Source organism: Crocuta crocuta, unplaced genomic scaffold, assembly GCF_008692635.1.
Source record: "Crocuta crocuta isolate KB4526 unplaced genomic scaffold, BGI_CrCroc_1.0 scaffold68, whole genome shotgun sequence".
Lineage (NCBI taxonomy): Eukaryota > Metazoa > Chordata > Mammalia > Carnivora > Hyaenidae > Crocuta > Crocuta crocuta.
Window position 1 is genome coordinate 3,796,859 of NW_027532426.1, and position 10,319 is coordinate 3,807,177.

Below are 10,319 nucleotides of genomic sequence, written 5' to 3' on the forward strand. Positions count from 1 at the left end.
GGGGGGGGAGGAGGGGAAGGAATTGGGAACAAACCTCTGATTTGTAGCCAAATAGAAGTTGGGGGTAACCTGGGGACCTATCCTTGCAATTGGCATCTGAAGTGGGGTGGGGGAAGTCTCACAGGACTGAGCCCTTAACCTGTGGGGTCTGACAGCGTCTGCAATTAGCTAGTGTCAGAATGGAGTTCAACTGTAGGACACCCAGCTGGTGTCAGAGAATTACTTGGGGGGGAGGCGAACACCTGCTGTCAGAAGTTTGTGAGTGTGGCAGTCGTGTGAGAATAAAGGACACACACAGGAAGTAAAGAGCTGGGCTTCCCCCCCGCCCCGAAACAACAAAGCAGATCATCAAAATTGAGTATGTACTCAAATAAAGAAAAGAAGAACAGAAAGATTAGAAGAGTCTGGGACCCGAATGCAGGATTCCCCGGGCCACCTGGCCAGGAAGAGAAGCCTCAGTGAGTTTTGGGGTTTGTGACCCAGTGGGCACACTTCAATGATCTTCAATTTTCAGCTTATTCTACTGGTAGTTCAAAAGCTTAAGTCAAAAGCTTTTAAAGCTGAAAGGCTTCACTTACTCCTGCATTACATGATCAGTGTGAAAACCCATTCAGATCCAGTCCAAATACATTTAGTGCATTCTATTTTAAGTGTATTTATTTTTGAGAGAGAGAGAAAGCACAAGTTGGGGAGGGGCAGAGAGAGAGAGAGAGAGAGAAAGAAGAGAGGATCCCAAGCAGCCTCCACGTTGTCAGTGTGGAGCCCAATGCAGAACCCAGGAACCATGAGATCGTGACCCATGCTGAAGCAGGACACTTAACCGACCGATCCCCAGGTGCTCCCATACTATAATTTTAATGCAAACTGATAGAGAGTTGAGCCAATTTAAAAAATTTTTTTTTAATTCTTTTTTTTTTTTTAATATTTTTATTTCTAGGAGAGAGAGAGAGCGTGAGCAGGGGAGGGTCAGAGAGAGAGGGAGACACAGACTCTGAAATAGGCTCCAGGCTCTGAGCTTGCTGTTAGCACAGAGCCCGATGCGGGGCTCGAACCCACGAACCGCGAGATCATGACCTAAGCGAAAGTCGGACGCTTAACCGACTAAGCCACCCAGGTGCCCCCCAATTTAAAAATTTTTAAAGTACATTTTTAGATGGTGACCCAAAAAAAGTTACATGGTAATATATTGGCTCTCGATTAAAACTGAACTATGTTGGGGGAAATATGCCAATATTCTAATGGTGGATATAATGTGGGATTACAGGTGATTTTTGCTTCTTATCTCTTGATGCTTTTGAAAATTTCGCTAGTGAGATGCATGTGTTACTCTGGTAATCAAACAAGAACAAAGGAAAGGAACAAAGGAGGACTGAATGAATGAAAGGAGAAAAGTAGCAGAGGACGTCCCGTGTGGTTGTCTGGTGTGCCCACAGACACAGTAGGGGGCAGGGGTAAAGCTGATTAAATAATTTGCTCCCTCCTCCACCCATCTCTAAGCCCCTTCTGACTCAGGGTTCTCGAAGCTTTTACCTCTACATTCACACTTTCCTCCTTCTCCTTCCTTCCATGACCCCTGTACTGAGTCCCTTTCTGTGTTGGAGGTGGGAAGGGTACAGTACAAAAAAACATCACCTATCTTCAGAAACTGTTTATAGAGGCTTGGTCGTGCCTGGTGCTCACAGGGACTCTGCCTGTGAGCTTACACCTACTTCTTCAAACTTTCTCCCTACCCCTTTTCCTCGATTAAAAAAAAAAAAAAACACCTAATTTGACCAAAAAAAAGTAACATCTGTTCACTGACGAAAACTTGGAATACACACAAAAGACTCAAAAAAGAATATAAAAATCATCTCTAGTACTACCATCCAGAGACATCCATTATTAACACCTGGTTTATACGTTCCCAGTCTTTTTCCTATTCATGGGTACACAGACAGAACACACACTTGTCTTCTTTGAACAGAACAGGACATCTATATTCAATGTGCAAAGCCTGTTATTGACGTATATCATACCTACAGTCAACTGCATACAACGCATGAGTCTTAGGAGTACAGCTTGATGAATTTTTAATATAAATACTCATAATATGATAACTTGCTTTCTGTACTTGGCAATCTATCGTGAACGTTCTCTACGCGATTAGATGTTCACAGCATAATGTTTAGTGGCTAACTACCAGTACAGCCGACATCATCCCAACCTACTGCAGCTTGCTTAATCCACCTTTCATTCTTAGAGATGTAGGCTGTTACTATTTGGTATTCTCGCATCTGTTTCCCGTTGCTGCTATAACAAATTACTACAAGCAGCAGCTTAAAGCAACACAAAGTATCTTCTTATCGTTCTGGAAGTTAGAAGTCTCAAATGGGTCAGCAGAGCTGTTTCTTCTAGAAGCTCTAGGAGAGAAGCTGCTCCTTGTCTCTTCCAGTTTCTAGAAGCTGCTGACATTCCTTGGTTCATGGCCCATCACGCCAGCCTCTACTTCTGTCATCACGTCACCTTCCCTGACTCATCCTCCTGCCTCCCTCCTGTAAGGACCTTTTGTGATTACACTGGGTCCACCCAGATAATCCAGGAAAGTCTCCCCATCTCAAAACCTTTCATTTAACCACAGATGAGGTCCCTTCTGCCACATTAAGTAACACATTCTCAGGTTCTGGGAATCAGCATGTGGACACCGTTGGGGGAACATTAGTCAGATTCCTACAACTCTAAACAGTCTGCTCACCCATTTCTTTTCCTACCTCCGGTGTTCCTTTCCTTCTCCCTCTTACTTTAGTGACCATTAGTTTGGAATCCCATTTCCACTCCCCAAATCTTTTGCTTTTGTCTTTATGCAATGCCCTTCAAGACAGAATTTACTCTTAGGATCTCAATGATTGTTTCTGATCTACTGACTTCTAACCCCAAGCCCCAGCCCTTCCCCAAATTCCCAATCAAGAATGTCTAGTTGCCCTCGGATATCTCCTCATGACCTTAAAAACTAAATGTTTTTAAAACTGGATTCACGACCCCTGCCCCAACCTCTACCCTGCCTTGCTGCACCAACTCAGCTTCTATAGCTGACCTTGGTTTTAAAATGATCCACTCTCACTCAAGCCAGAGATATAGCACTCACCTTCCATCTTTCCCCTCCTCTGTATCTAAACAGCCACTAAATCCCATCAATTACTTGGGGATTTAACATCCTTCTAAGAGAGCCACCTAATATCCTGGTTGTTGCTAGAGTGTGTAATCAGAAGCCTTTCTCCCATCCAAATATACTGCTTATAGGGGTGAACTATCTTCTTCAGGGAGCCTTCTGTAACTGCACCTTCCCGGAATACCATCTTCCCCTCTAGAGGAAGTAACCCATAATGAAGTATCCACTGTGCGCTCAGCTTTTTCAAGCACTTTAAAATTTAATCTTAGGGCGCCTGGGTGGTTCAGTCGGTTAGGCATCTGACTTCGGCTCAGGTCACGATCTCGTGGCTTGAGGGTTCAAGCCCTGCGTCGGGCTCTGTGCTGACAGCTAGCTCAGAGCCTTGGAGCCAGTTTCAGATTCTGTGTCTCCCTCTCTCTCTGACCCTCCCCTGCTCACGCTGTCTCTCTCTCTCTCAGAAATAAATTTTTAAAAAACATTAAAAAATTTAAATTTAATCTTAAAAGCATGGTTTTAATGGTTACAAATGAGGCGACTGACAGGCTAAGGAACTTCTACAATGTAACAGAGCAAGTAGGTGGCGGGACTTGAACCCCTCGTCTGATAGACTCCAATGCCAACCTTTTCCCTTCTGTTTCACAAGGCCTCCCTAGAGTTCATGCCAGCTGTTACAAAACTTGCCTATTCATTCAAATCACCTGGGGAACAGAGTCTGAGGCCCCACACCAGAGCTACTAATACTACCTGAAGGTAGGGACCCCAGATTCAATTTTTAAAAATTCCAATAGTCTTCATTTGACATACACCATTTATTAATTTTTACTAACTAGCATGTTTTTTAATTTTTATTTTATTTTATTTATTTTTTTGTAAGTTTTTTTTTTAATGTTTTATTTATTTCTAGGAGAGAGAGAGAGAGACAGCGTGAGCAGGGGAGGGTCAGAGAGAGAGGGAGTCACAGACTCTGAAACAGGCTCCAGGCTCTGAGCTGGCAGTCAGCACAGAGCCCGACGCGGGGCTCAAACCCACGAACCGCGAGATCATGACCTAAGCGAAAGTCGGACGCTTAACCGACTAAGCCACCCAGGCGCCCCTTTAATTTTTATTTTAAAAACAATATTTAAATAAGCTCTACACCCAATGTGGGGCCCAAACCCACAGCCCTGAGATCAAGAGTCACATGCTCTATTGACTAAGCCAGCCTGGGACCCCCCTAGTATGTTTAAAACACATGCTTTGTTCTTTGAACAAGGATAGGAAGCACACTGCTCTGTTCATCTTTGTGACCCATCTGGTACCGTAACAGAGCAGGCACTCAGAAATATTTGTTGGTTGTTTAAATGCTAACCTGAGGTGTGCTGTGAGCTGTACCGTTACAAGAGTTCCGAGACTAAATATACCAATGACAATAATAACAGCTAGCACTTATGAAGCCCTCTTTCTGTGCCAGGCCCTCGCTGTTCCAAAAATGTACCTGTATCAACTTCCTAACCCTAGGAAGGCGAGATCAGAACACAAGCTGCAGGGACCCCTGTTCAAAAATCATTAAGAATTTCATATGGTGACAACACAGCATTAAACCAAGTGAGGGGCCAGCCCTTCTAAGTGCCTGTGTGACTGTACAGGTCTCATACCCATGGCTAAGACTCTTCTCCTCATTTTTTTTTTTTTTTAATGTTTTATTTATTTCTAGGAGAGACAGAGAGAGAGACAGCGTGAGCAGGGGAGGGTCAGAGAGAGAGGGAGTCACAGACTGAAACAGGCTCCAGGCTCTGAGCTGGCAGTCAGCACAGAGCCCGACGCGGGGCTCGAACCCACGAACCGCGAGATCATGACCTAAGTGAAAGTCGGACGCTTAGCCGACTAAGCCACCCAGGCGCCCCTCTTCTCCTCATTTTACAGATGAGGAGACCAAGGCACAGCAGTCTCAAATAAACATGCCCCAGATCACATTATTACTAAGCAGAGAGATCACCCTTAGCTAGAGAAGGCTTCCTTGCAATCTCGAATCCTCTCCAACCCTCCAAGGTTTGGCTCAAATCCTCCCTTGTCTACTAAGTGTTCTCATAACGACACCAGGGAACACATCTCTCTTCCTTCTCTGAGACTTCAGCTCCATGACAGCATTTTGTTCATACAGTTCTCGGGGCCATTATCATAGTCCCATGTTATACCTGAAATGGCCAGGAGAGGGGAGCCCCAAAATTAATGTAGTTGAATGAACAAATTAACAAGAGTACCACCTTGAAGACAGAGAGGGACAAGAGGGAATTCCAGGTGGGGGACAGGCCTAGGGTAGTGATCAACTTCTTTGGCAGGATATGGCAACATGGTTGGCTTGATTGGACCAAAGGTATGCGAGTGGGCCAGTATGAATAACACTGGAAAAGAGGGTGCGGTAAGTTATAAAGCACCTTATATCACAACTAGACAGTCACTTCTCATGGGCCAGAAGAACACATCGCATGCTTAGTTGTGGTTCATCCATTTCACAAATATTTGAGCACCTACCACGGTATGAGACACAATTTTAAGCAACAAACAAGACAGCCAAGATCCTTGCTCTTGGGAACATGACTTCTGGCGGGGGCGGGGTCAGACAGCACCAACAGACCATTCCAGGTATCGAGAAGCTCTGAAGATAATCAAATGGGGTCTTGTCACAATGAGTACCTTGGAAACGACCTTACGACCTACATGGGTGATCCGGGAACGCCTCTCTGAAGAAGTGACTTCTGAATTGAGAAGAATGGGAAGGAACAACTGGGGGAAGAGTGATCCAGGTGGAAGGGACGGTGAATGCCAAGGTCCTGAGGTTCACAGATCAAGGTGTGTTCAGTGAACAGCAAGAAGGCTAGAGCCTGGTGAGCCAAGCAAGGGAAGGGCCACAGGAAACCAGAGAGCTGTTTTATGATAATAGCATTTCTGCCCTGCTCTTCTGTGCAAACGGTCTCTTTTCTAAATTACTTGGAAGGAGTGGGACGTGGAAAGTCAGGAAAATGGCGATGAAGTTTTGCCCCATTACTAAGCAGGGGGCACTCAGTTCTCCAGGGACTGGATTCACCTCTGTTCTTCCTCCGTGCTTGGGAAGCCACGGTTCAACCCCTCAGGTCAGTTAGCTCTGCTTCGGAGGAAAAGGCATCAGGTCACAGCCTGACTGCTACTCCCCGTGCAGCCGGTCTTCTCACCCACAGGCACTGTGGGCTGGGTGACGGGATGGGGACACGCCAGCACGCCTCGTCCCTTGGCGAATACACTTGCTTCGAAGATGCTGGTAAGTGGTCTCCTGGCACCAAGCACCTGCACCAAGCACTTTGAGGAGAGCTTCCCATTTATGTTCAAAATCGCCCAGATTCTCCCATTTCACAGATCTGAGAGGTTAAGTAACCTGTTCAAGAGCGCACAGCAGGAAGTGGCAGAGTAAGACTAAAACCCAGCTCTTCTCTTTAATTTCAGAATTTGTCCACGGGATGTGAATATTCCTGACATTCAAAAAGTACACAGAATAACATACAAAAACCTGCGGACACCAAATACAGCTCAAGAAATACAACTTAATGGGTCACCTGGGTGGTTCAGTCAGTTAAGCGTCTGACTTCAGCTCAAGTCTTGATCTTGCAGCCTGTGAGTTCGAGCCCTGTGCTGGGCTCTGTGCTGGCAGCTCAGAGCCTGGAACCTGCTTTGGATTCTGGGTCTCCCTCTCCCTCTGCCCCTCCCCAACTCATGCTCTCATGCTCCATCTCTCTCTCTCTCTCAAAAATAAACGCTAAAAAAAAAAAAAAAAACAGAAAGAAATACAACTTGAAGTACTTCTCTATTCTACCAGACCACACGGCCTCCGATTTCTCCTTTTTGGGAAGCACGCAAATGGCATCACATCCCCGAGTGCCAGCCAGAAATCGGGTAGGCGCCAGTATCACCTCCCTCTTCTTCTAATCAATTACCAAGTTCAATAAATCTTGATATCTATTCCTACTTCCACTATAATCACTAACTTTCTCCCTTCTCCATGTATCATCTCTTAGCTGGATCATGGCGACGGCCCTGTAACTGGTCTCCCTGCATCTCCTCTCCCCTTTCTAGTCTAATCTCCCCATTATAACCACCAATTTTAAGACCTTAAAAGTTGCCTTTGCTCTGAGAATACAGCCAAAATCATATGTATGGCATATCAAGTCTCATATGCTCTTTCCCTTACTCAACGCTCCCAACTTTATCTCAATCCCTTGTTCTCTGTGCTCTGGGGCTACTGGCCTTCTTGCAGTTCCTTATAATGCCCGTGCTCCTTCTCTTCACAGGGCCTTTGCACATGCTGCTCCTTCCTTCTCCACCTGAATAACTCTTCCCTTTCTCAGGTAGGCTTTCCCTGAGCCCGACTGGGTCACTCTTCCAACTTTACATTTGTTTATGAGATAAATGAATTAAAATCTTTCTTTCCTAATAAGCCAAAGACCAAGAACCGCTTGCTTAATACAAAATAATGCTTAATAGGTAATAGCCAATGCATACCTAACACATATAACATGCCAGCGTCCCTAGCAATCCACACATATTAACTCACATAAGATCTCCCAAAAGCCCTATGTGAAGTAGGTACAATTATCAGCCCCATTTTTACATACAAGCGAAGCAAGTCACACAAGTGAAAATGTGGCACTGCTGGGAATATGAACGCAGCAGGCAGTTTCTGGAGTCTGTGTGTTACACACTCAAGTTATGGTGCCTCACCATATTTGCGGAATGCAGGATAGTATGGAGCGTTTTCGATAGGGGCTAGACGGCACCATCGGTAACCTCGGTTCAATTTAAAAAACAAATCTTTCACTTTTGGGAAGGATCTTACCAAACGACTGGAACTTCGTGGCAAAACACAGATCTTCCCAGCATTGGATTCCAGCTGCTTTAAAAATGCGTTTGCCCTCACCGGTATTATCATATTGAGCAAATTCCTGGAGGGCAGGAGAAAGTTGGGTTGGAGTGAGGCAAAACTGTGGATCATTTGTAAGATGGCTAATCCACAGGACAAGTCAAAGGATTTCCATGCCTGGTGTCTTACTTAACCTTCACTGATTCCTAAGAAAGTTGCACACACAGTACAGTTCTCCCTCAGTGAACAGATGAAGCAAAAGGGGTGCAGGGGGTTAGGAGGGCTGCTAAGTCATAGGAAACCCACCAGTCACAGGATGGCGTGACTGGCTGGTTTCACACTTTTAGCTTCCGAACTGTAAAGAGAGCTCTAGCAGAGAAAGACCTCTTCTTCTTTTAAGGGGTAAAGGTAGCTAACTCACCTTCCCTCATTCTTGGGGGGACCCTCTCAGGAAGGACAGAGTTCCTCCTAGGTTTTCCAGGTGTGTCTGGAGTAGGATAATTATTCTGCAAGCTCAATCTATGTGGCAAAGAGCTCTACAAACTAGCTACATCCAATGAACCCTAAGTCAAGATGGTGAAAATGTAATAATTCAGAAAATGCTTCGCCAGGAGCCTATGTACCAACCTCAGGGGAAGTCAGGGTATGCACGTTTTCTTTATGTGCATTTTGCTACAGAAAGGTTTTCATTAGTTTCTTGCAGGATTTGAACTAAAAAAGGCTAAGAACTGCAATCCTCCATGCCTGCAAACACATTCTTTCTGGTTCACGAGTGTGCGTGTATATGGGCACCTTCTCAGACTGAGACACCTTCAAGTACCTGGTCGCTAAAGACAGGGGCATCCAAATGCCCACCCCACCTTAGACAGGCCTCAACACCTATAGATAAGCCTCAGGGAACTGCATTAGTATTCACCTCCTGAAAGGGGAAGCTGCGTGTAAGGCCAAGGGCAGTAGGAGCGCTTATGGTCAGTCCCGAGCAGGCCACTAACCGGCTGTGTAATCTTGGACAAGCTGCATACCCTCTCTGGGCTTCAGTTTCCACATCTGCAAATTGGAAGTTGCACCGCCTGGTCTTCAACGTCCTTCCCAGCTGGGAGCCTGGCACCAAGCAGGCCTGGCCAAGGAAGCAGCTTCCTGTGGGCGCGGTGCAGGGCTTTAACGGTCACCCCCGCCTCCCCCGCTAGGGCCCGCGAAACCGTCCTCAACACGCCCCTTGGAGTGACGGCGCTTTCCCGACCGCAGCCCGAACACGGCTCCGCCCCTTCCCGGGGGCGTCCCATCGTGCCCCGCGCCGGGCTCCTAAAGCAGCGGAGCGCCTCCCGCCTTTCCGCGGCCCCGACCCCGAACTCCTCTCCTCAGTTCTCCCGGGCGCCCTATCCTATCAACGTCTAGTGTCCCAGCCAATCACGCGGGCCGGGAGTCTCGCCTTCGGTCCACCCTCCTCCCAGCGCTCAGCCGGTCTGAGCTCAAGGCCTTTACCAGGCCAATCCAACCAGCGGCCGGCTCCCGCCTGCCCCACCCCAATTTCCCTCTCTTCAGCCAACCCGCGTGCCTCATCCCGCTGCCCGCCCAGCCAACCCGGGACTTGAAACCAGCGGGCGAATGAGTGCAGAGCGGCCCTTCAACGCTAACCGCCTGGCCAATTGGGGATTCCGCGTGGCCAGGAGGGCAGCCAATCAACATGGAGCGCGGTGCCGCCGCGGAGAGGTCCGGCCCGAATATCCCTCCGCCTTCCTCCCTCCCTCTCTCTCCCTCCCTGCGAGCCGCCGTTCACCTACCGCCTCCCTTCCTTCTTTCTCCCTCCGCCACCCGAGCACCAGCCGCGCTCTGAGCTAGCCCCGGGGTCCCTCCCCCGCCGCCAGAGGAGCAGCTGCCGCCGCCGCCAGCAGCAAATTAGGAGGGAGGAAGGAAGGAAAGGAGGAAGGAAAGGGAGCCGGGGCGACTACCAAGAGGGACCCGGTGAATGGGCTTGTGCTNCACCACCTCCGCCATGGAGCTGATCACCATCCTCGAGAAGACCGTGTCTCCCGGTAGGACGCGGGGGCCGGGGGTCGGGCTGAGGTGACCGGTTGGGGGGAGGGGAAATCCTGGTCCCTCTGACCCTGTCCCCTTCCCACTTTCCTTCCCCCCCAGACCTGCTGGNCGCCATCGGGAAGCCGGTGGGTGTGTCCCGCCCCGGGCCCGGGGCAGCTGGCCAATGGCGCGGCGCGCCGGGGTGACTGCCGCCCAATCGCCGCGCGGCCTGAGGGCGGCGGTGCAGCAGGAGGGAGAAAGAGGGAGGGAAGGGAAGTTAGGTTGCGCGGC

General features: G+C 48.3%; 1 long non-coding RNA gene across 2 annotated transcripts in view; it reads right to left on the reverse strand.

Moving 5' to 3' along the window:
* LOC144244089 (uncharacterized) overlaps positions 1 to 9,412 on the reverse strand; it is a 21,977-nt gene extending 12,565 nt beyond the window's left edge. Inside the window, exons 1-2 of one of the 2 annotated variants that reach the window (XR_013338830.1) lie at positions 9,035 to 9,412; positions 7,989 to 8,094 (exon numbers count right to left, since the gene is read on the reverse strand). This is a non-coding gene — a long non-coding RNA (uncharacterized LOC144244089). Of the gene's footprint in view, positions 1 to 7,988; positions 8,095 to 9,004 lie in introns of both variants that reach the window. The other variant, XR_013338829.1, reaches the window with a different exon arrangement.
* Positions 9,413 to 10,319: the final 907 nt, after the last annotated feature.